The 27,113-nt window shown below is 41.3% G+C and overlaps 2 protein-coding genes across 15 annotated transcripts in view; one reads left to right on the forward strand and one right to left on the reverse strand.

The window, feature by feature from the left end:
• Positions 1-3,275: 3,275 nt before the first annotated feature.
• tenm2a (teneurin transmembrane protein 2a) overlaps positions 3,276-27,113 on the forward strand; it is a 215,081-nt gene continuing 191,243 nt past the window's right edge. For 7 of the 13 annotated variants that reach the window (XM_052057305.1, XM_052057300.1, XM_052057313.1 and 4 more), the window contains exon 1: positions 3,276-3,706. The gene's annotated coding sequence lies outside the window, so the exon portion shown is untranslated. The remainder of the gene's footprint in view (positions 3,707-27,113) is intronic. The other 6 variants (XM_052057321.1, XM_052057330.1, XM_052057359.1 and 3 more) reach the window with 2 other exon arrangements.
• The window catches only part of cnot7 (CCR4-NOT transcription complex, subunit 7), a 256,938-nt gene continuing 233,441 nt past the window's right edge, over positions 3,617-27,113 (reverse strand). For both annotated transcript variants that reach the window (XR_007961363.1, XR_007961364.1), the window contains exon 7: positions 3,617-3,629. The gene's annotated coding sequence lies outside the window, so the exon portion shown is untranslated. The remainder of the gene's footprint in view (positions 3,630-27,113) is intronic.

The following is a 27,113-nucleotide window of genomic DNA, read 5'->3' on the forward strand; positions in this document are numbered from 1 at the left end:
CAACCGGTTCAGGGTATCCCTCGCCTACTGCCCGAAGACAGCTCGGATGGGCTCCAGCAACCCCCTTGTGAGGATCAAGCCGATCGGGACACGGATGGATGGATGGATGTAGTTCCTGCACAGCTTTTGACATTTTGTGTCTTTTAACAATCTTTTTGAGAAACGTGAATGCGGCTTTAGAGCTGAGCATAGCACTGAGATGGCCCTCAAGTCTGCTTCTAAGAGTTTATGAATGGGAGGGCTCCCTTCTTTCGTTGGATCTCAGTGCATTGGGGTGCAGAGCCTTCAGTCGCTCTGCCCCCAAACTCTGGAACTCACTTCCTCCCAACATTCGTAATATTGACTCTCTTTCCTTATTCAAAACCCACCTATTCAGACTTGCCTACCCGCCTTAAATCTTTCTTTCTTTATTTATTATTTTATCTGTGTTTTGCTATTGGTCTTGGCTGTACAGTGTCCTTGAGTGTTGTGAAAGGCGCTTACAAATGTGATGTATTATTATTATTATTATTATTATTAAGAGTTAAGCAATGCTTTCGTTTCTGTGGAAGCACTTTGGATTTGCACCAAAGGAGAAGGTTGCCATGTGTAGCCTTGTAAATGCCGAGTAACGGGAATGGAGGCCTTGACCGTCGCAATGGCATCATAAACGGCAAGCCTTAGACATAAGTGTTTCCTGTTTGGCACAGTTCTTTCAACAGAACAATTACAGCAGCAGGTTAATGCAATTGTAAAATATACAGGTTTTATTTGTGTGTGTATTTATTTATTTTTTGGTTCCTCAAAAAAAGATTGTTGAATATTATTCAAATATATAAAGCACTTTATCAAAAGGGTTGGGTGGCCCGGTAGTCCAGTGGATAGCACGTCGGCTTCGCAGTGAAGAGGTACCGGGTTCGATTCCAGCTCCGGCCTCCCTGTGTGGAGCTTACATGTTCTCCCCGGGCCTGTGTGGGATTTCCCCGGGTGCTCCGGTTTCCTCCCACATTCCAAAAACATTTATGGCAGGCTGATTGGGCGCTCTAAATTGTCCCTCGGTGTGAGTGTGGGTGTGGATGGTTGTTGGTTGTTGTGCCCTGCGATTGGCTGGCAACTGATTCAGGGTGTCCCCCACCTACTGCCCGAAGACGGCTGGGATAGGCTCCAGCACCCCCCGCGACCCTAGTGAGGATCAAGCGGTTCGGAAGACGCAGAAAGGACACAGAAAAGGAATTTTGTCATAAAAAATGAGATTTATTATAACACAAAATCCCCGTCTAAACGGACAACAGAACAGGACAGGACAAACAATAACGAGGCAACAGAAAACGCTGGTCAAAAAGAGGACCAGGAAATAACAACGAGGCAACAGAAAACGCTTGCGAAACAAAAACGGCAAGGAGAAAGTTCTCAAACACGAGTGGAATATCAAGGCACGCAATAATAGTCAGTAGTCATTTAAGTCAGAGTTTTAACCGAGAAGGAATAGACGATAGCAAATGGCACGGCGTGGAATACTCCGGCAGTGAGTCGACTGCCGGAGCGCCCAAATATAGTAGGTGCAATTGCCAACAAATGGTTGGCAGGTGTGCAGGCGGCAAGCAAGAACGCAAAACATTGTTTCACCCCTAACTTATAGGACATGCTAGGCTAGAAACCAGAAAACCAACACAGAATTGGAAAAAATAAAATAAATAAAAGGCACAATGTTGGCTCATGTTCCATGTCAATACCCAGTTATGCATTAAAAATGCCTCTGAAATGAAGTCTTTATCAAAAGAGCCACAAGGTTCTCTTTACGGGATGTTTTCAAATAAGCAGAAGTTATTACCATACCTCCACTGGGAAATATGTATTTACAGCTTGCTCGTAGAGGGAGTAGCAATAGTGTAACTGTTAACTATGCTTTCCCTTGTTATGGTGCATGATTGCGTGCTCCTGTTATTACACCTTTCTATTGCTGCTAATATTGCAAAAGCCCATCAGGCAGTGCACTAATGTGAAGAGTAGCCTGCAGTGTAGTGGGTGCACTATTTGAATCGAGATGCATAAAGACCACTGCAATGAGCACTGGGACATGGAAGGTGGAGACTGTACTGAGCAGGCATGCACGTCAATTTTTGCGCAAAAAAATATTATAGAGGTGTGACGTTAGTGAAATGTGATATGATCAAAACTTAATCCACCCCAAAAAATGTTTCCTGACAAATACTTACATCTGAGTACTTTATCTGCTCATGCCTTTACGTCTTGCAGTTGTGATGAAAACATGTTTTATGGTTTATCAAATATGATGACTTTTTAAAGAAATACATTGTCGTTACTGACATTTTAAGAACCAATGTCATGGTCTTTCCCCATTCATTCATTCATTCATCTTCCGAGCCGCTTGATCGTCACTAGGGTCGCGGGGGGTGCTGGAGCCTATTTCACCTAAATGCGGCCTGGAAAACAAAACATTTCAGCAATGTGGTATTTCAGTCTGAACACTAGGGGGCACTATTTAAAACGGGCACCTATAGTAGATCAGAAACGACAAAGAAATAAGAGCCCAACCAATTAATGCTCAAATTCGAAGACAAAATATCATTCATTAAAAAATAAGACTATTTTGAAACACAAGTGTCATGCAGCCTACATGGAATATCGTTAATGATGAGTTAATTTGTTTTATTTTTCTTGGTTGTCTGAAAGTGACATTGTGCATCTGGGGCGCGGAATGTTAATCCATTGATTGATGTTAAAAGTTTGACGCAGGTGCTTCCTTTGCGATGCCAGAAATATGAATGACCAAGGTGGGACACGACAGACTTCTCTTCAGACTTGTAGCTTGGTCTCCATTGATGTCTATGGATAGACGTCAATGTCAATTTAGATTTTGTAAATCAATGGCATGCAAAACAATGGGACGGGAATTTACCTATCTGTGATAACTTCAAGCACAATTCTTAACGACGTATTTTTTAAGTCTACGCCTAGCATAAACTTGTCTTCATTCAATACATGCATGGTTTGAATGGGAGCTGGATTGATAATGATTAGGAAAACTCAGATTGATTGTCCATAATCTATTTCAAGGTTGTCTGATGTTAGTTCGATTAGACAACTACCTTAACATTTATAAGACATTTTAAAAATATATATAATTGGACACCAGCAGATGAAATCGTGATTTGCATGCAGAAGTCCGATTTGAAGTGCTTCAATTGCACCTGCCCGTTGCTTGCAAGGATGCTGCTGCAACTGACAGTGCACAGTGGATTAAAGCCTGCATGCTCAGATAATAATAATGACCGCTGGCTCGGCCGTGAACGCGCGCTCCCGTGCCTCGGTCATTGCCGTTTGTTGATTCCTTTCGCAGTATGTCCGACAGCGTGTCTGGCTCGTTCTCTTCGGTGAGGACTCGACGTTTGCGCACTGCTTCGTGTGTTAGCTGTATGGGCATTTTATAAAGTTAGCGCTCTCTCTGTGTTTTTTTTTCTTTCCTGCTATCTGCTTTGACACCGGATGGATTGCTCCGTTTGAGTCCGGCGTATACTAAAATGTTTTGCGGGAGGTTTTTTTGCTTCTTTTTTCCGCAGCTTGCCCGCATACTGTAGACCCTTATTAAGACCAAGAAGGCAAAGAAAAGTAAATACACGTGTGAAACCCTTTTGTTGGGCGCCAAGGAAAAAAAAGTTGCACATCGAAGACGGAGGATTATGCGCTGAACGCTTCTGGAAAGCAGGTACGTCATGTTTTAAAACGCAACAGAGATGCTCACATTGATTGTTTGTGTTCAGCTTCTGTGGATGCTGGTACGATGCGTCGATGCAATCTTCTGTCAGAGAGTGTGGGGAGAGCAGGGCAGTGTCGTGACATTGAGGTGTCTTTCATTGAATAATGTTCACGGTCATGTGTGGGGAGGGACTGCATTTGGCTGACAATGGCTCGACCGTGCTCCTTTTGCTAGTATGCGCTACAAGGTTGTTTGTGCCGCCAGTGTGGAGTGGATCTATTTTTCTAAGGCAGGTATTCGGGAGGCTGAAAACGTGCACGAGTGCCATCACGCGCGCCTTTCTTAACTGTTCAATGAAAATGAAATTAAATCAGGTGTATATTCACTAAAGGCCAAGATTTAGTGTCCAAGGTACACACACACACACACACTAAACTCGTCTGTCGAAGAGTTTCTGCACTTAATAAAGATGCTCTTCTGTCATCATGACACAGACTGAGTGGCCAGTGGGCTTTAATTTGATGCTTGACCTGTCATTATCGGGACCCTTCACCCACCCCTGCGTGAGTGTCACAATTGTGTGTCTTAATGGTCCCATCTGTATTCCCATTTCCCCTCCCCTAATTATGTATCACTCTTTATTTGATTCTGAAACAGTGCTTCCCTTCCAGTGCCCTCATATTAAGTACATGGACTCTAAGCTTTCATAGTATTTGGGCATAGTTTTAATATAATTACTGTCAAAATGCCAAGTATTCATCAACAGTTCGTTTGATGATTGTGACATTTTAACACAGTTACATGTTCTGTCACAAACAGAGATTTTGGGAATACATTATTCGATTGATTATCATTTAAATTACAATACTCTGGAAAATTGTGCCACCCCCCACCCAGGCTACCTTTTTTTTCCTCTGGAATATGTATGAAAGTGATCGGGATGCCTCTACACATCACACTTGATGTTTGAACAGTAAAGTAACTTTCAAAGCAGGAATGGCGCGACATCAGCCCAAGGATGGCTATAGCCTCGTCAGAAATTTGTGTAGCCCAAGTTAAGCACCACAGGCATTTCATTTTATACTCTAAAATATATTTATAAATTATGTTAAGCCCCGGAAAAGAACAAAAATCCTGGAGCCATCCCTGCTTCAAAGTAAAGAACATTTTAATTGTGCTTACCATCTAAGCCAGGGACTCACAATCTCAAGTGCCTCTCGCGGCCATTAATGTTTTCTTCTAAAAATATTATCCAACAGTGACTGTCACACTTTCCTTGTCCTTATTTAATTATCTTAGACATTTCCCATAATAATCAAGTCTCGTTGCACTCAAACGCGATCACTGCTTTAGCCATGCAGCTTTGGAGCAAGCGATGCTAAGATGAGTTCACCAGAAAAGCATCAAGTTGCGTCATCTTCAAAATTTTAGGACAGTATTAACCCGCATCATAGGTGAAATGAATACAATATCGTGCATTGTAAATCGCAGTTGTTGGATTATATTATTCCTTAATGTGTAAAAACGAACAATACATCCTACCTTTGTAGTAGGACAGCCACCAGCTCGTCAAGCATTTGTCCCCAGCCCCTACACCTGCATTTTGGGTGTATGCGGTTGTTTCAGGTGATTCGCTAGTAAATGCAGTGACCACTTGAAAGTAGATATAGACCAGGGGTGCCCAAACTTTTTGGATCGAAGATCTACTTTTTGATCAACGAACCTCCCGGGATCTACCCTTACCGGCACGCGCACACACATGCACGCACACACACACACACACACACGCACGCCATGATGAGAAACAGCCTGAAACTGAGGCATGCAACGCACTTTTGTAGCCTGTTAACTATCGCAGCTCACATGTACCGTTTTAAAGTGCTTCCCTGGGCCCTCATAGATTCCTATTCTTTGCCCATGCCCTCGGTGAATTGATCACGAAGCAAACTCTGAATGAGAATAATGACGATAAAAGATAGAGCGCAACAGTTCTGATCACAAGCTGCAATTGCAGACTGCTGAGAGCTAACAACTTCCGGTGACGTATTCACGCGCCACCGTAAATTCAAGATTTACCTGCTTTATTTTATTTTTCAAATATTTTTTGGGTGAAAATGAGACTGATAAAATGATTAGGGTGAGGTGTACATTAACACACAAAAATATTACTAACATGTACAAAGACACACAAATGGTTGTTTGTTTTTTTTTCTCCTCGACACTCCTCGGATCTACTTGGGACCTGTCTTAGATCTACCGGTAGATCAGCGTCGACCTAATGGGCAACCCTGATATAGACGATTAAAAAAAGAAAAAATGGTTATAGGCACAACGTGGACAATCAAGAACTAAATTGTAAATTACGTCCGAAAGCTAAGGCCAGCTGCAGTCTCCAGTACATTGAAGGAATCTTTTCAGTCGGGAATTAAGATTCGTTTGGCATGCTTGTGCAACGTGTTTTTGCAAGTTAAGAATGCATCCCAATACAGTACCAGCGCTTTCTGGTGGGACGCGGTGAAAGGAACAACAACAAAAAATCCCACCCGCTACCCATCCAGTGGGTACCTTAGTCCAACAGTTCCCATTAATTTATGACATAACAACACAGAGAGATGATGAGCCGTCCCACTGAGATCACACATTCACAAAACCCACACAGTTTCGCTCGGTACCTTCGTCTCCTGCACCTTTCGCTCTCGCCAAGCAGTCATGTGTCTGTGTGATCTATTGGTGTCTGTAGTATGGCTTCCTGTCCCTCCAGCTTGAGCTTTTGACACGGTCGTAGAATTCAAAAGGAAAGCCTCGCCTTCAGATTGCAGTGTGATCACTAAGCACTTTGAAATGTGTACGTCTATACATATATATTGTATATACTGTATATGTCCGAATACACAGTACTCACTTAGACTGTAAAAGCATCTGTCACTTTTGTGTCAAGCAGTGTTGTGTTTGCCAGAGTGCGTGCATAGCATGTGTTTGCATGTGTACGAACACTAATAGGAGCACACTGGACAGCAGCAGGCCATGTCAACCACACGCTCCAGACAAACCCTCAGGGTGTCCTATTTGGCACATACCCATCAACCCACCCACACACACACACAAAGACGTGTGTGTATTTATACATAAAGAGACAGACCTTAGAGCTTTGGAACCAACACAAGCGTCAGAGCATTAGAGGTTCTCAGAGTCTGTGTCCTGGCTGGACCTTATGCGCCAGAAGCTTAGCTGAATGGCATCACCATGTTGATCAGTATTTCCTAATCCTCCTTTTGGAGACACGCTTCTTAAAAATAACAACTCATCAGGGCCCAAATGATAATATGGTAGGAAATGTAAATTAAAATGTTGCGCCTGAAAGCTGACCTGAACGGCTAAACTGGTGATAATGACATGGCCTGCACTTAAGGGGGGACTAAATAAATACATTGGGCCTATGGAGGCATTTTGTATCAAATACAATGGGAAAGATGTGTATGTGAATTTGTCTTGAGACCCACATGAAACCTCCAATTCAATCTTTCAGAAATGTGTTTTCATGATGAACTTTTATACAGACACTATTCCTGACTGCATTGGAACATGCTGTTTTTAATTTAGAGGTGAAAATAAGTGGAGCGAGTCTCTCTACCGCTTTCTGCCTGCTCTCAATACCTCTATTTGGGTTATGTATGTCTACAGTTTATTCCAACACCTGTGAGGTTTGGACAGAGGAGCATCAACCTTGATTCGACTGAATGAGGTTGACCCTGTTGACTAAATTACTCTCACTGTGCGGGTGTTTGTGGGAGTGTTAATGCGTTTGGCTGTGTGTGTACGCTTGTGCACGTGTTATAGTGTTGAGCCCCTTTCTGACCCGGCTGACAGATAACTGCAGTGACTTCCAGGTTCAGCAGATTAGGGGATTAGAGACCCAGGCTTCACACAATAACCCAAATGCGTAAGCGCGGCAGTATACGCTATATGCACATAAATAGGCACGCATATTAAATGAACACCCTCTTGGGACAATGCACCTTCTTCAGGGGCTGTTATATTCATTGTGACTCCTTGTGCTCCGTTGCGTAGATACAACCCTGGACATGCACACAGGCAAACAGATGGAAAAGAGCATTAAAAAGCTCAAGGGTCCAATTTCACTAATGCCGTTTTCACACTAGGCATGACCCATGTTGGTACTGCAAGCTCAGCTAACCGTTTGGTCTTCCAAACCAATTCAGAGCCCACTCAGAGTTAGATAATGAACCCACATAGCGGGTTGAATGTTTGTCGCAGGGCCAGCATCGCGCTATTGCCAAATTACAGTCAGATGTCTCTCACATTAATAAAGGAAAAAAAAACCCCACAATTGCATCAATTATTACAATGCAGTTTGATTACCTTAACGACAGTAATGAACCCTTAGTTGTTGCCTTTTATTTTATTTTCTGTCCAAAAATCCGAAATGAAACAATGACTTTCGTTCAACATCAGCTTTTTTTGCTTAATTTAATGTATGCTATAACAAAGTGTGTTTGGTTAAAAAAAATGTGAAAATGCCTGATTCTGTTGAGTACAATAGGATAGGCAATTGCTTGAAAATGTAATCAATTTGGTGTAAAATTTATGACCAATTAAAATAGGGCTTCATAACATTGTTATTTTGTGTTTAGTAATGCTCCTCGACGTTGTTCTCTTATTGGATGTCGATGCATATGAAAGCTTGCATCTAAAAACATACAATTCCAGCTTATTGCACGCGTTTGCGATATACACTGATCCCTTGCTTACCTCGGTTAATGGGGACCAGAACGAAGAGGGAAATCAGCGAAGTAGGTAACCCCCCCTCATGGATGTACAGGTATATGTACATGTGTACGAGTGTATATATAATATTTAGAAGGCCAAATTTAATGACATACTTGCAGATAGAAGTAAACGTTTGTAGCAATTAACATTACTTAATGCTACATACGACATCTGCACTGTGAGGTTGACGCGCTAACCAGTGGACCACCGGGCCGCCCTATACTAATATATATATATATATATATATATATATATATATATATATATATATATATATGGTAGGTTAGTTTAGTGTATAAATAACAAAATACAGTCAACATAAACATACAAAATACATACAGTACTGTATATGTTGCTCTATGTGACTTGCTGTTGTTTTGATGACTTCCACAGCCTCTCGCAGACCTTTTGCGGCCTTTTCGCTACCTTTTTAGGGGGACTATAAATATTTTTGAAAAATCCGTAATGCACTGGTGCCACAATAAGTGAATCGGGAAGTAGCGAGGGATCACTGTGCATATGAGCAGGGCATTATCTCGATGGTCATATTTTTTTGACATGTTGTGCTTCTCCAAATTAATAAATGTTTATATAGCATCTATAGTACGGTTTGTTTTAGCTTGATATGTTTGCATGCTGTGGGGGAGGAGGGTGAGGGGAGGGGGGGACTTTGGTTCATTCTGAGCAGTCTCTTTCGCCTGGATCCCAAAGTTTGAGTTGTTTTTGTTGTCGTTGTTGTTGATTTTGATGCATTTTGAGCCCTAGGCAGGTGGTCAGTGTTTCATTGGTAAATGGAATTGATGGCATGGATGCTCTTTCATCAACTAAATTTGAATCACAACTAAGACTTGTGCGGTACAGTTCATTACCCCTGAAGCATCTTAATATTTTGTACACATCATTGTGGTAATGGAAGGAGAAATAACCTCGTGTCACCACTGATTAATTAAGAACTCTGAGTTTTAAAGAAAAAGTGCCCCCTTATCTTGGAGTGTGGTGAGTGAAAGTGTTTTTTTTATATGGTGTTATTTTTGATAGGGGATGAAATGAAGTGGCATGAGTTTAGCATATTCACCCATTCATTCTCTGGATTGTCCATCTTGAAGGAGCTAAAATTGTTTACCCTTCTATGTTTTGTTTATCCCTAATTGCATCTGTGAGGCATTATACATCTTGTTTTGGGAAGCTAGAAAATGTGATGTCTTCAGGCAAGTGGTTGTCTAATTCGTAATCCTGAATTGCTGTGCAAAAGCAAGCCCAGTTGCAGCAGTATTCCATCTTCATTGATATATTATATTGGAGCTGATGATAAGTCAGCTTGCACTCACCGGAGGCTTGCAGTTCGCAATTGACTTGTTTAAATTTTTTTTTTGGGTGTTCTGCCTAATCTTGGTCTCGGCTATCGAACTCGCAAAATATTGTTATTGGCTTGACCGAGTCCATCTCTGTTTTTACAACTGAAAATTAAGATCCATATTCAAAAGAAACTTGAAATGTTTTTTAGATGATATAATCAAATAGCAATTTGATTGGTTAGCCTGACTGTGAGTGCCAAAGCTCGCACTCTTTTTCTGTCAGTCATGTCAGCTAACACTTTATTAATTATCAAATTTGCTTTAACAACCATAAAGAACGGGCATTAGCCACAACATCTTAAAAGACAAACAAAAAAACATGAAGCAACCTGCAGATTCTTTAAGAAGACAATTTTGGACACAGGGCGGCAAATGTGACTTGGCGAATGAATTAATAATTCAATTTTAATGTTAGGCGGCCCGGTAGTCCAGTGGTTAGCACGTCGGCTTCACAGTGCACAGTTACCGGGTTCGATTCCAGCTCTGGCCTCCCTGTGTGGAGTTTGCATGTTCTCCCCGGGCCTGCGTGGGTTTTCTCCGGGTGCTCCGGTTTCCTCCCACATTCCAAAAACATGCATGGCAGGCTGATTGGACGCTCTAAATTGTCTTCAGGTGTGAGTGTGGGCGTGGATGGTTGTTCGTCTCTGTGTGCCCTGCGATTGGCTGGCAACCGATTCAGGGTGTCCCCCGCCTACTGCCCGGAGACAGCTGGGATAGGCTCCAGCACCCCCCGCGACCCTAGTGAGGATCAAGCGGTTCGCAAGATGAATGAAATTAATTTTAATGTTAATGCTTCACTTATAAAGTGTACATTAGATGATTTTCAAGGACACTCAAATTAGGAAACACATATACTGTCCTGCTATCTTTGCATGTACTTTGCAATTTAATACCATTAGGGCATTTTGATTTAGGGTTATGTATTCCACATTACTTGAATGGCCTGTATATATACAGTATATAAACACACACACACATTTTCAAAAAAAAATCATATCTCCGAGCTCTACTGTGTACTTCTTCTTGGAGCACACTTTGGTTGATTGCCAATTAACTGTCTTGAAGTAGTATGGAGAGACTTAATGTGCAACATACTGCCAGAAAAGATTCCACAATATCTCTCTATTGGAACACCGACCCTTAAAAAGGCATTCAAGACAAATTATTGCATTTACTTCAGAATGAAAAGCATTTCAGACCTATATTAATATATTCAATGAAGTTCTCTTGTGGAACTTGAGGACTTTTGTTGCTCCGACCATATATTGAAATCTGAAGCTCATCAATGCCATCCTCCCCTCGATGCCCCTTCTTTGTGACCTACATGACCTATGAAGTTCTCGTATGATTTCGATATGGTGAGTCACATTGTGTGGATCAGACAACACTTGGAAGAATACTTCGATGAGTGTGTGCCTGTCTATGTGTGTTCAAATGAATGTGTGGATTGTGACACTCAGCGTTAGCAATGCTTTCCAAAAAGTAGAGCTTTTGACAGCAGTCAAATGATTGCACAGCTGGATGATATCAGGGATGATAGTTACGACTGTGCATCTGTCATTCAACTGACTGACTGGTTTTAACTCAACCTCCTCAACATGCCTCTTTGTGGGCTTACGGCTGCACTTCTTGTTAAGTTGTCTAGCATCTCCAATCTTCAGTATGTGCTTTCAAGCATATGAACTCATGAATAATGGCTCAGATTAATGGCAGGTACGTATGATGTTTGTGTTAATGGATTAGCAATAAAGAGAAACATCAATCATTTTTCATTCCATATGGAAACTAGAATACTGTGTTGACCAGGCATCTACTTTCCAGGAGATCCTTCTACTTTTTGTGAAGCATCTAAAAAAATATCAGCACAGAAGACTTACTTTGGATTTCCGTGTCTCTCTCTCTCTCTCCCTCTCTCTCTCTCATAGAGAGAGAGAGAGAGAGAGAGAGAGGGGATGCTCTCTTGTGCCCGTTTCATGACTGTGGACTGCCTGTCTTGTGTATTTCTGTTCTTAGACTTGGCCGAAGATGATTTTTTTTTTTTGTCATCGATATGCCTCAAAGATTATATATATATATATATATATATATATATATATATATATATATATATATATATATATATATATATATATATATATAGGGAGAGAGGGAGAGAGAGAGAGAGAGAGAGAGAGAGGGAGAGGGAGAGGGAGAGAGAGAGAGAGAGAGAGAGAGAGAGAGAGAGAGAGAGAGAGAGAGACAGTGATCCCTCGCTATTTCGCGGTTTGTTTATCGCGGCTTCAGTGCATCGCAGATTTTTTCAAACATATTCATAATTTTTTTTTGAAGTCCGCAAAAAGTACGCAAAAGGTCCGCGAGAAGCAGCAAAAGTCAGCAAAACAACAGCGAGTCACATAGAGCAACATATACAGTACTACATGTATATGTTTACTGTATTTTGTTATTCATAAACTAACCTAACTTATACATGTTTAAATCTATTAGTATACAGCATTAAGTCATGCTAATTACTTAAAAATTTACTTCTACATCCATGTATACCATTCAATTTGGCCTTATAAATATGTACATGTACCTACTGTATATGGGGGGGGGTCGCTAATTCGCGGATTTTCGTTTACTGCGGGTGGTTTTGGTCCCCATTAACCGTGATAAATGAGCGATTACTGTATAAAATACACACATACTTGTATATAGGGCGTTAGATGACTGGTTAACGTGCCTCACAGTGCAGAGGTGCAGGGTTCGATTCCGGCTCTGGCCTTCCTGTGTGGAGTTTGCATGTTCTCCCTGTGCCTGCATGCGTGGGTTGCCTCCGGGTACTTGGTTTTCCTCCCATGCTCCAAAAAACATGCATGGCAGGTTCATGGAACACTCTAAATTCACACCGATGAGTGTGAGTGGTTGTTTGTCTATGTGTGCCCTGCAATTGGCTGTACCCCCTCCTAATGCCCGAAGATGGCTGGGATAGGCTCCAGCATGCCCAAGGACCCTTGTGAGGACAAAGCAGATCAGAAAACCATGTATGTTTACCGGGTAATTTTTAGATAGCGAAAGAAAACCCTCGTGTTTCAAAGCCGTGATTTATGAATAAGGATAAGCGCAAAGAGAAAAATTCTCAATGTTGAGTATTGAGGGCTGATAGAAAAAAAAAGAAAAAGTCACAATTGGTGACAAAAAGATGTTGGCATGCCTAGAAAACACATGAACAGGTTCCTCAAAATGTGTGCAGTCATAAAAGATGAGGGAGGAATCTACCCCTTTTAGCCATGGACATATCCAAGCATGTACTGAGTGCAACCATGCATGCATCTGTACACACGTTCTTCATTTGCAATTTCAAATTACAGCAGCTTTGCCATTTATGGCATGCAAACTCCCTCAACCTTGATTGATGGGATCGTTCCGTTCCATGCTCTATTCAATGGAATTACCGCAAACCCTTTGGCAGCCATTGATTTCAGAAAATGTAGTGTGCTTCCATGCATCGCTTACATGTGCTTGCTTCTTCTCCCTGCCTGCATTTCTAAGCAGACATGCCTAGTTACAGTCTAAAATGGCCTTGTGAAAGAGGGTGGGAGTTAAGATGGCATCCCTCGAGACTTTTCAGAAAAGTAATTTAATGAACTGATATTTTTCCCCTCCGCAAGGGAAAGAGAATAAGCTCTGAAACGTAATGAAACTTGGCTGTTGAATTTTTATTAAAGAATCAATTTCCTGCACTTGAACCTAACTGAAAGAACAGCCATTTTATTTGTTCCTGAATCACAACATACGGCACAACTGAATGTGAGCATGAAGGTGTAAAAACTTCATCGATGGGTGAGGAGTGTCCACTGGATTCCACTGCCCTTCAGCTTTGGAGGAGCAGTTGGAAATATAGTACGGAAAACGGCGTAAATTAACATCTTAGGAGTGTAGGGGTGCACACAGTAAATTCTCTTCCAAAGTTATTTCCATTTCCCGGTATTACTCGTAAATACTTGCAGAACGTACACTGTTTTCAATTCAGATTTTATTGTGCAAGTTTTGGCATGACATAAATTATCCATTCATCCCAGCCGTCTCTGGGCAGTAAACGGGGGGGCACCCTGCACCGGTTGCCAGCCAATTGCGGGGCACACAGACGAACAACCATCCACGCTCACACTCACATCTAGGGACAATTTAGAGTGTTCAATCAGGCTGCCATGCATGTTTGTGGAATGTGGGAGAAAACCTGATTGCCCCGAGAAACCCCATGCACGGTACGGTGAGAACATGCAAACTCCACACAGGGAGGCCAGAACCCGAACCGAACCCTGTTATGTGTGTGTGTGTGTGTGCATCAAGAATTTACAACTGCATTGAATTTGTTCGCCTGATTAAGGTGCAGGCAGAGCCTGATTAGTTTCCACTCAAAGACAGCATCAGTTTGAGAGTGAATGGTTGTCTCTCAATAGATAGTGTTTGCTCTGCAACTGACTGGCAACCGGTCCACTTATTTTTCTCGGGCACACAAAGTTTACTTTACAATTGGGCATTGTTTGAGTTATGACATTAAAGCCGTTGGCCCTGTCAAAGTTGGTACTGCTACCATATGCTAATTTAAGTTTGAATGACTATTTAACGTTTACTGTCTTTAGACATGAATAATAATGTGTCAGAGAATAAATCAATCACAAAATTATTATAGTCTTCTGATCCAAACTGTGGAGCAAAAGTCCGTCGACAAAAAAAAAGATATCAATTTATTTTACTATCCTGCATTGTCTCTAAAATGTCTGAGAAATGATTTGTTTTTTGAAAAAAGTTTTTGGTTTCACACTTTTGATAGGTCATTCGAATGAAGGAGAATTTACTCATGGTAATTAAAGGCTTAATTACCTGCCTTTCACATCCTGTATCAATCAACGAATTTGTTTGTTCACCTTGGCTATAGATTGACATTCCTTTTACCCTGACTTCATGGCGACGTGTGGCAGCAGCAGAGCGAGGGGGGTCAGGTGATGATTTATGACCAAGATGCTGCATTCTAGCACAGGACGATTAATCTCTTCTGGGAACACTTCAGGAGTACAAGTTTAACCTACCCCGGCCTTACGCGCGCACAGATACACACGCACACGCACGTCCACATGCCTCAGAAGGACATAAACACAGGGGCAGAGTGCTCGTAGTGGCTTTTGTGTGCAATTTGTGAATTTGTATGCACTACTTCCTCCTCATTCTCTTTCTCTACCTTGTCCATGCTCTCAGCTTTTTCTATCCTCAGTGACCTCACTTGTGCGATGTCTCACATACACTCTCTCTTCTTTCGCCTTGTCTATTCATCATAGTCACAGATGCTCACGCGCAGAGAGGTTACAATCGTACAAAGGGGATGAGGGAGAAGGCCTCTCTATAAGGCCACTTGGCTGCGGTACCCGTAAGCATAAGGCTGTAGGATTAGTGCAGCTAGGTGCAAATAGCTGTAATGTCTTAATAAGCACGGTGAGAAAGAGAGATTCACTGTGGACTCTTGTTCCATATGTCTGCTACAGCTGTGTTTGTGTGTCGAACAGATTATCTACCTATCGGTCGGTCCATCAGTCGGGAGTCATGACATGATCATAATTCAATTAAAAAGTCTGAAATGTCTATGCCACAATCACAGTTGCAGGTGAGAAGCTATTTTTACGGTGATGTTTTAGAGTGTTCCACCGCTAGTCTACCGCAATGTCTTCAATTTTTATAAATACTTCCATGTCTGACTGACATATCTGCAATACAACGCGATGCCACACAAGAAAACTTGCAGATTCAAAAATTGGCAGGACTCTTGCACACCAACGTGAAGGAATTTGTCACGTATAAGTCTGTGCACCAAACATTATTTTCAATAAGGCTGTTATAGGCTGCTGCAGGTAAGACTAGCCATCAATCAAACAAAATCACATCATTATTTCTGATATCTATATTTTAATACGTTATTGTTCAACAATGCTACTATGACAAAGTAATATCAAAATGTAAAAAGAAAAAAAAAATCACTCTTCGAGATCCAGGCCTCCATTGGCTTGGGGTAGGGCCCACTATGGCTGACTAACACAGTGTCACACGAGGGCACACTCTTCCTGTATGTCCACATCAAACTCCTTTCATTTATTATAATGCTAACATTAATCATGTGTGTGGTATATCATGATACTAACACGACACAACATTGTGCCAGGATATCACGGAAGACTTGTGTGGGAATGAGAAAGCAAGGCGACATAAAGAGGGCTGTAACATAATCCTTTGTGGAAGCACCTTTATGTCAGACCAACCCCGTTCAGTCTCCTGCTCACCTCGGTGCAGAAGAGGTGAATGTTCCACAAATCAAGGTGAATCATCCTAATCTCACCTAACACGCACAAAACAACAAACAAAGGCTCACAGTGAAGGACCTTATCATTCACAGTTGATGCTTATGGAGCTCTACATTAATATGCCCTCTGAGTATAAAACATTGGATAAGTGATATTAATATGTTTTGGCCAGCCACGTTTTAAGTTAGTTCCCCGGCTTCCAGTTGTGACCAGGCGTCATCTCGCCTTAAGATTGCTTTTTCTTCGTGTCTGTGGCACTGCGTATAGAAAGCGTACGTCATGACCGCGTATGTGCGTGTGTGCGTTTGTTTATCTCAGCGAAGTGTGTAATTGTGTTTGTCTACCCCACTGCCTTTGTTATATCATCGTCTTTATGCTGATTGAAAAATATGATTGTGGGAAAGGTCTTCAATGACTTTTTTTATAGCTGTGAAGTCACCGAGATCATCCAGGTTTGAAATGTTCCTTTTTATTGACACGTTTGATGGTTAATTTGAGGATGTGGGATTCTCCTCTGCTTGGTTTAAGGATTAATCACAGCTCCAATTAAAACAAATAATAATAATAATAAATGTTCTGATTAAAATCATTTCTGCTTTCCAACCGACCACCGGTTTTGTAAGTTTTCATCTGGGACTTTGCACTCAATTATTGCTGAACATCCATACTCATTTAAAATAGGACAGTTAGCGTACACTGCTATATTTGCCAAAGATGCAGAATACTTAATTGGTCAAACACGGAATATAGAATCTGTTATACATTCTGTCTCATAAGTTATTTTGTAAACACAGGCAAAAGCGTGTATCAGGAAAAAGTGAGTCAAGTCACGTGCCCTCCATATTGGATGCTATTTTTCAAAACAATAACAATAAGCCCACATCAGATATAAGATCTGTATTAAAAAAATTGCTGGTGCCAAAAAAAATACTTGTTTATCCCTGTTTGCTTAGCCTTTATCAAGCAGCAAATGCTCAAGCCATATGCTATTTTTCTGGATTTTGTTCCAGGGATTTTCATGGATTTAGCACGTGGAGCGTACCGACAAAATCACTTCAACCGCCTTCTGTGTTTGTTTAAATCCAGTGGTCGTTTGAAGCAGAATGGGAACAGGGTTGTTGAATAGGAGTTGCTGCAGGAAAAATCAAATTCATTGAGCATCAAAAACAACTTTCTCATCCATGAACACGTTTTGAGTTTTTTGATGTCTCTAAATTGTCCGTAGGTCTGAATGTGAGTCGTAATGGTGATTTTCCCAAGAATACCATGAATGACTTGTGACCAAATGAGTGGTGGAGTATTTGCATTCAGAAAGGTCAAGTCCATGCCACAAAAGTGCTTTCAAACTCTGCATTGTATATATCCACGCTAAGTAGTATATCTGGGAGACCTACTCCATGCCTTTCTTTGGCTTAAGTATTGGGTCATATGGCAACATGCAATATATTGAAAACAATTAAAAATGTAACTCTTCCCCCAAAGATGAAGTCATAAAACTGTCCAAAATGTCTCAGTGAAATGCACAATTAAGATTCAGACTGAGCTGAGGGATCCAGCCCAACCCTGACTGGTTGATTAAATGTTTGAGTGGTTTGTCTCTGTAGTCCATGTTTTTGCAGTGCACATTCAGAGTCCAATTTGTTCCTTTCAATTACATTGTCTTTACCTGGAGAGTGATGTAAAAAACAATACATTCTTTTTAGGGTTGTTAACTCTTCCTTTGACTTCGTTCTCCACTGCACTGCATTTCACTACCCCCCGCCTCCCTCCCAAAAAACCTGGCAAATCAAAACTATAAGCGAGATCAGAAAGGCTCAGTAAATGTAATTTCTTTGTATTCCGACTTGTTTTTGTTCCACAGTCAAGATTAGGTTGGCCAACTAAATTGTTTGAATTGTTTGAGCTATCCCGCAGCTCTTTGATATCTTGGCTGATCTATTCGCACCCTAAGCTGGTAGGAATCAGGGGAACAAAATGGTGGTGCATCCTGTATTATGGTTTTTAGCTATTTTATTTCCTCAAAGAAAAATAAAGTCATTCAATTGGGATTGTCTTTTCTTTTGTCCTATTTTCTCATCCCCAGGTGTCGTCTTTGCTTAGCCACATTATTAACAATTCAGTGAAAATATTGCACAATGGAACCCCTTTCACTTCTTTCGAAGCATGAGCTGTTCTGGTGTTACCAATGAATGCAATAAAAGAGCATTTGGTACCATTGGAAAGTGGATCACACGCCGGGTAAGCTGAACTAAAGAAATAGAAGCTCAGTGGGTGAGCGTTCTTTTGACAGCAGTGAAACTGGGTTCCTTATTTCAATCGCAGCACTGGAACATCTGTGATAACAATTTGCCCCAAATCCAATTCATGCTCATTTTTATTTCTTTTTAAAGGTTCCCCGCAGTTTTCTGACAAATACTCTTACAAATTGTAATTGTAATTGTTGGCATTTCCGTCTCAATACCTCAGCTTTTCCCGTGCCGCAGTCAAGAAGACACTGAAGCCGATTTGCATAATCACACATTTCAAAACGGCAGAGCGAAAACTATTTTCTAAACCTCTCCCCTGACAACTCGGAACCTTTCATGAGTTATCAGTCAATTCTGTAATAAGTCATTAAGAGTTAGAAAATATCACCAGGAACTCATCGGGATACGTCAATTGTAAGATGTTGGTTGAGCAAGTACAAAATGACTTAGTTACACATACAAGTATATTCCTGCCACAATTCAGTTCATAAAAGAAAGAACAAGCAGGCGAATGCTACAAGCTTTCACAGCACCAAACAACTCTCCAGAGAATATTCTAAAAGCAGTGGTGCGGAGCAATGTTGCATAAATGTTTTAAAATCAATATGCTTAATATAAGGGAAAACCCACTTGGCATCTGAAGTGCTCCAGTCCATATGAAAATAAACAAGTTTGGAAAAAGACTTAATACCTTATATTACAGCCTACTGAAAGGGACACAAACCATTTTTTATGGATGGTAATCAATAAGGCTATATACTATATTACTGCAGTTCGCATAGCAATGAGTTTGCTTCCATTTGGTCACTTTCTCAAACAATATGTCCGGAAACAGACACAGTGATTTTTGCATGCAGTGTGTGTGTGTGTATGTGTGTGTGCGCGCACGTGTGTATGAGACTGTAAGATTGTGCATGTGAGGGAGATCACTGCCCTTCTAGTTGTGAGGTAGGACTCCCTGATCCTGCTGGTTAAAGATGGATTTGGCTGATGTGCTGCTGACCCATCTGGACTGTTTGCTGGGCTTCACCCTCATCCTTGTACTACAGTTGGAGCCCACAAGCTCATCTTCATGGCCTTCAATTTGGCAGTGCTGCTGTCACAATATTTGAATCGCTAATGTCCCAATATACCTCTGATTTTTGTTTTTCACCTCATGTACACAAACACACACACACATGTATAGTAGATGCTGACTGCTAATTTAGATTTTTTAAAATCCATATTTCACTGCATTGATAAAAAGTTTATCCTTTCCAGTCTGTCGTGGGGGAATTTAGCTTCCAAATATTTTATCTGCTCTGATTTCTGCTCCCAGCTCAAGCTTGGTGTGACCCCTTACACTTTGAGAGTCAAAGAGGATCAGCGTTTAGATCCACTGGGATTACCACAATCTCTCACAGAGAGCAACATTGCTTGTGCTTCCCCTTTCCTGTTTTTTTTTTAAGCAATGAATGAATACTTTGGAATACAAAATAAATCAGGCACATACGCAGTCACACAGTCAGACATGACTGCACGGTTGTGCAACATTTGAGAGGCGGACCAAAGCCTCTGTGGCTCCCAGCCATCCATGGCTGCCAGCCTCACTAAAATCAACTCCCCTCCACGGTACCAGGACAAATTCAGCCTGGTTTCTCTGCCACTTTTAAACGTCATCTTATGTGTGTGTGTGTGTGTGTGTGTGTGTGTGTGTGTGTGTGTGTGTGTGTCAGGTCATGCCGAAATTCTACCTTAATCTTCTTACCTACGTGACATAATGGGGAATCCAAAACAAGCGAAATAAAGAGCAGGCGACGCCAACTTTTTTGAAACTGAGAGCTACTTCTTGAGTATTGATAAACACTTTGGAAATAAAAGATCTACTCATATTACTTTTCATGAATTACTAATGATATTCTTCGACATAGAGACACGGATCACATGAATGATTGGTCACAATAATTATTCACACCGATTTATTCAGGGTTTGCATTGCGGCTGCAACTATTTTATATTTTATTATTCGAGTGTTTACATGAACATTCTTTAAAATAATTGCATATTCTGGCTCAATATATTTTTGCCAGGTTAAAGAAGAATTATACAGAACCGGGGAAAATAAGACAATTGGCTTAAAAATGAACAATCAATTGTTTTCCTTTTTTCAATAATCAACAGTTTTTCTTTAATTATATTTGCGCAAAGCAATACACTGTATTTTCGTGCCTCATGACATTAGTAGGAAAGATTATGGCGATGGCACCAGGTGGTGTCAGAATCACAATTAGGGCTTTTTCCTAAGAAAAGAGTGCATTTGGTTAAGCCTGATTCCTTCGAATGGATCGGTACGTGTAATCTAATTGTGTTACACGACGAGGGCTCGCGCCACCTAACAGTATGAAGTGAGGGACCAGGTTTGGACACCCCTGCTCGACATTGTCATCGCTCTTGGTGTCTTGGCGCAGTCTTGGGGAGGTAGCACTTTAATCTTCACACAGCTTGTCTGTGTTTCGACCAAAGAAAAAGGCTCTCATCCCACATTGGAAATTCTTCAGAGCCACATGAGCTAGTTAGTAAACCCCAGAGATGGAGCTTGTGGACAAAGATGGAGTCGCAATAGCAGCACAGGGAAAGGAGAAGAGTAGGTAGCCAAGAGGGATGATAGGAAGCAGAGAGAGAGTAAAGTGCCCTTATCCCTTTTTAAATGTCTTCATGTTGATTTAAAATGTCTTCATGTCTTTTGGTTCTTGGTGCCAAACACCGTGACTACCCACTTCTCAAATTTCCATTCAAACAATTCTCTTATTGTCTCACTTATTCAACAAAATCTCACAACTTTGATTATGTTCACATTTCATGCCTCTAACCACTCAGCTTTGTTCATTGAAACTCAATTTCAAATGAAGCGAGACAGGTTTTTCTTTTTCCCTCCTAAATGTCAAAGTTCACGTAAATAAAATTATGTTGCATGCATTAGTCTATTTTTTTCATATCCAGCTTCTCCGTGTAATGAATGAGCTCTACAATAAACAAAACATACACCCGCACACACGTTATGACTAAATGGATGCAACAGTTAATGCAACAGCTATCAACTATAGTAATAGTGTAACATAAAAGAAAATACAATCAAGTATAAGAAAACTGAAGGCACGCAATGAATGAATTATATCTTCACTAACGTCGTTTCTCTTCAATGCATGTGTGTTTGAGCATGTGGTGCAAAGACGGCTCTCCACAAACCCGGCAGAGAATTCTTGTCTGCTGTCATTAAACTCCCTGTTGTCCTCCCACGCGATGTGCCATGAGGGCAGCTAGCCTCTTGACACGGTTTTATTTACTCCATAAGCTGACCACAGGAATGAGTCGCATAGCTTTCATGCAGCCAAGGTGCAAAATTGTTACTTTCACGAAGACTCGGAGGAATTGTGTGGAAAAAGTGTAAAAGTATAACATCAGATAAAATAATCTTTGGTGACTCAGTCATTTTGTTTAAAAAGACAATCGGATTGATAAGAAATCCTTCAGCTGATGGGTTATATTGCAGCACCATTCAAGGCCGACACTCTGTCTTTGCCTGAAAGGATCAGTGAAACAGGCTGCAAAAGGAAAAAGCGGAAGATAAACACTTCAAGTGTGGTTGAACTAATTTCTCAATTGAAGTGAATTAGCTGAAATACATCCAGTCTATCTCTGTTCCCCATCAAACACAAAACTTGCCTCTAGTGGTTGTACTACAGTAGTACAAGCCCAAATCTTACAGTTGTATCTGTTGACCGCAGTGGTATGTAAAACAGTACTGTTTTATTCTGGAAAGCCTCTCTACGAAATTAATTTTGGCTGATGATTGATTGTTACCTGAGTCCCAAGCAACTGTGATGTCATTTTCAGTTGACAGCAAGTGGTAAAATGGCCACCCCGGGTGGATGGGTGGATTTTACTACTCGTATTCCACAAACACAATATTAATCAGAATGCTGAATTTGGACTAGTGGGGCTGCATAGAAGATATTTTTGTAAAAACAAACAAACGAACAAACACAAAAAAAAATTGGGGTTCCCCCAAAATGCACTTTTTCACTAGAAATTTTTGGCTCTTTTTCTGTCTCATTGCTTGGTCTTTTTCCCCCTCATTTTTGCTTACTTGTGAAGTTTTCAGATTCAATGACCAAGAAGAGCTGTGTGATGATTTGAACATGATGATTTGAACATTTTCAAAATGAAGCAACTTTGTTTTCGACTGATGAGTAATAAAATATTTTTAGTCATATTCTCTGTGTGACCTGATACCAGATGATCAATATTTATTATTGCGGAGATGTGGAGGATAAAATAAGGCTTGAATGGAAAAAATTGTATTTTGACTTGTTTTTTTTCTCTCAATATAATCTCATCATCAGCTCTGTTATACATTTCACTCTTGTTAGTTGTCAAAAGATAAGTGCCGGAGACACTGCCCATGACAGAAGGGCAGTCTGGGGGTTGCGTTTCGAGGTGTCGGGGGGGCTTCCCACCGCCTGTTGGCCGTGGCTGGAATGGGGTCCTGGGTGATTAGGCACTTGGAACAGGAGGACTATCGCAGTGGGCGCACCTCTGCTCCACCCGGCTAAACAGCCTGATCCCCGGCCAGGCCAAGGCCAGCTGGAAGCCAACTTGGAATTTGCCGCAGGGGTTTAACAGAGTGATGTGTGTGGAGGCGAAAGATTAAAAACTTGTGGGATTTTGTTCTTTTTTTGGGGGCAAATTGATCGACCACCGCTTCACATTAAATTGTAATCCTGAGAATATCAGTTTTTGCTAAATGTGCACGGTACATTGTATGGGGTACATTTTACTGTAAAAAGACAACATTGTTTTCCCCTGTTGAAAGTTGAGTAAAAGTTGAGAATGACGAATAAATTTTACACTGAAAACAATTTGATGCAATATTGACTTTCTACTCTCATTTACCCTGTTTAGACTTGGAACAAATAACCTTTTTAGAGCAAAATTTAGTCCATAAAACTTCCTGTGTTTCCGGACTGTGAATTCAGTTTTTTTTTTTTTTTGGTATTTGTAACTGGAGCAAAATTCAGTAACTTTTTTTTTTTTCATCCTAATTACCTAACGGCAGTACATGTATTCCATGACTAGAGCTGGTCACTGCCAACTCCCCTTAGGAATTGGTGCGGTTGCAGTGATCTAATTACATCACTTTGGCAAAACACATTACTGATGTGAATTTGCACTGAGATGTCCGTTTTTGATGAGCTCTTTTTGAAAGGACGAGGCAAATAAATCCTGGCTTAAATCCACAGCAGATGTGTAACAGTGGAGACATAATTGTTTAATGGAAGGTCTTTTTGAGTTTGAGATTTTGCTAGATTTTTTTTCACCTTCTACCCCGGTAAACTGCTTTTCATTAAATACCCACTCTCTTGTAAATCAATGCAAAACTAAAAGCATAATATTTTAAACATCTATCTGTCTAGATGCAATATGCTTTTAATACACACTGATAGTTGTATATGCATTTTGGACAAAAGATTTGTTGATGCACAGTAGACATTGATTTTTGTGTTTTGGCTCACATAAAGCTGCGATCCACAGTTATGTTGGCTTTGGGTTCCCATAAAATCGACTGTTTTCTGGAGCATGTGAAAATCTTCTTGAGAAATATAGGAAATCACTAACTGAGGCAGAAGTAGATTAAGGATGGGTGACAGAAAATGGATTGAACAAAAAGGTGAGTTAGTCACTATTTAATCACAAAAAAAGGGAAAATGAAAGCCACAGCCTGGTAAAAGTGGCCTTCTCATTGAATCTACCGTATTTTCACGACTATTCGACGTACCGTACTAATGGCCGCAGTCTCATTAATGGGTGACATTTCTGTATTTTACACATACACAGGACGCATCGTACTAATGGCCGCAGTTTTACAGTGGTAAAACATACGCCAGCTTAAACATACGGCATGCATGCGTGCACTCTAACACGTTAGCTTGAAGCATACGGTAGCACGCCAAGACATACAGATAAGCTAAAAACACGTTTTTAAAAAGGCAACGAAAGCAGAACTGAGTTCGGGTGTATTTTATTTAGCCATCGTACAATGTTCTCACGTTTTTCGATCAATCATCACCCAGAAATCCATCAAAGTCATCATCCTCTGTATCAGAAGCATAGGACTGCATATCTCAGTTGTCATTGAATGCATCACATGCTAGTGTGAGTTGCTACGCATTGCCGAGCGGAAAGAAGGAGTAGCAACAGCAAAGTCAACATTTCTCTCGTGTGAAGCTTTCCCACATTTGAAAGTAAAGAACAGAACGAAACATGGTGGCAGCGCGTGTGTGTGTAGAAAGAATTGAACAATTGTGCAAGTACCGTAATCCATCAAAAACGCCGCGTTCCCTCTCGTTGTTGCGTATTGTGGCGTAACTCGCCAAGCGCTGCCTCTCACTCTTTGTAAAGTTGTGTTTGCCACCGATCATCCATTGTTCCCATGCCGTTCGCAACTTTACTTTGAACGCCCGGTTGATGCCAATGTCCAGCGGTTGGAGTTCTTTAGTCAAGCCTCCGGGAATAACGGCAAGCTCAGAGTTCATTTGCTTGACTTGGTTTTTCACCGCTGCTGTGAGATGGGCAAGCATGCCAAAAGCATAACTGGTGGCTTTAAGTTTGAACTGAGCTTAGTAGGCGTGTCTTTTTGTCGAATTTATTTTCAGGGGTTCTTAGAAACCAAAACCGGAGTTGTTTTGCAACAATGCACATTGCCACACTCTATACAAGTGTTGGTACTGGCTTGAGGCGTCCCTCCCTTTAGCGTCCACTTACACGCCCACCCTTCACCATTGGCGGACTAGCTTGCCTGTCCTCTCTCTCCCTCTCTCTCTCTCTTTCTCTCCCTCTCCATATATGTATATATACACGCCCACCCTTCCCTGATTGGCCGACTTCTTTCCCGCATGCCTGGCCACAGTCACTTCTGCCTTTTCTCTATATAAACAGCGTGTCGGCTGTCAGTCAGATTTTGGAACTCAGCGCATATAAAGGACGCTCCGCACCATAAGGCGTCCTGTCCATTTTGGAGAAAATTTAAGACTTTTAATGGCGCCTTATAGTCGTGAAAATACGGTACTTCTTTTAGAAGGCATGCATTATTGATGAAGAGATCGCTCTGAGACTATCATACTTTTATAAACCACTGTGAACTCCAGACTGTTGACTTCAGTCGATGCTCGTTCTTAATGTGGCATGAGAGAACGTTTTTAGGATATTTGAAAGAAATGACCACGACTACCCACTGTCATGATTCTCTTAAGATACAGTATCAGGACAAATTGCAATCCATTCTTTACACCCACCACTTACTCACTGATTTCTAAGCAATACACATTTTACTTTACAGCATACAGGCAAATTTAGAGTTGCACGGTGCAGAACCACATTGCACTGGATATCAATGAGGTCTTGTGGAAAAGAGCCAGTAAAAATTGCTTTTCCTTCAGGGCGGAGAGAATATATATCTTTCAGTATGAGTCAATGCTGTTCATTGGTTCACCGTATGTGTTGCTGTTCCTTGTGTGTTAAAGTATCAGTTGCTTAAAGCCATTGGCATTGTTAGGCCTATTTTAGTGAGGATAAAGCCTCACGAGAATGTCCTTCAGCCTCCCTGAATAATTTTGTTACATTAAAAAAATAAAATAAAATCCTCAAACCATTTCATGTTTTCATTGCAACCATGATCCCTTTAACCAGTGGATCAGAAACGTCATGCTCAAAATGTGCACACGTCGGCTACAAGCTAAGTTTCAAAGTCAACAAGAAGCTGTAGCATCCATTGACGAATGGATATATACATGCATGAATACAAATGCCTGCGTCTTGGGACTGAGTAGATTCTGTGGTTGGTTGCATGGATGGAGCTTATTTGAAGGGATGCGATATGAGGACTGATCAGGGAATTTCTTCAACATCTTGCCCTGATAAATCATCTCTTTAATCAGCCTGAAACTCCCTCTCAGCGCACAGCTGATCCAGTCAAACAACACCGCGATGCAAAAAGGAGAAATAAAGCCTGCTGCAGGCTGACAGAGTAAGCGCGAACAGAATATGAAGGTGTTAGAGCACAATTAAGAGAAAGAAGGGAGACAGAGGCATTAAAACTCATTTGGAAAAGACTGCCAGGCTGGTAATTGGATGAAAATGTCTTCAGGGAAACATATAGGCACTAGAAAACACTGGAAAAAGCCCCCAAAATGGACAAGTCTTGAACACACATTTTTAAATATAATAAACAATAAGAAGTCAGACAAGGGTGGCCCGGTAGTCCAGTGGTTAGCACGTCGGCTTCACAGTGAGGAGGTTCGATTCCAGCTCCAGCCTCCCTGTGCGGAGTTTGCATCTTCTCCCCGGGCCTGCGTGGGTTTTCTCTGGGTGCTCTAGTTTCCTCCCACATTCCAAAAACATGCATGTCAGGCTGATTGGTCACTCTAAATTGTGAGTGTGGGCGTGGATGGTTGTTCGTCTCTGTGTGCCCTGTGATTCGCTGGCAACTGATTCTGGGTGTCCCCCGCCTACTGCCCGAAGACGGCTGGGATAGGCTCCAGCACCCCCCGGGACCCTAGTGAGGATCAAACGGTTCGGAAAATGGATGGATGGATGGATGGAAGAAGTCAGACAATGTCACATTCGTTCCCCCTGAATGTTTTACACTTCCAACTACGTA

The sequence above is a fragment of the Hippocampus zosterae genome, chromosome 1 (assembly GCF_025434085.1).
Source record: "Hippocampus zosterae strain Florida chromosome 1, ASM2543408v3, whole genome shotgun sequence".
Taxonomy (NCBI): Eukaryota; Metazoa; Chordata; class Actinopteri; order Syngnathiformes; family Syngnathidae; genus Hippocampus; species Hippocampus zosterae.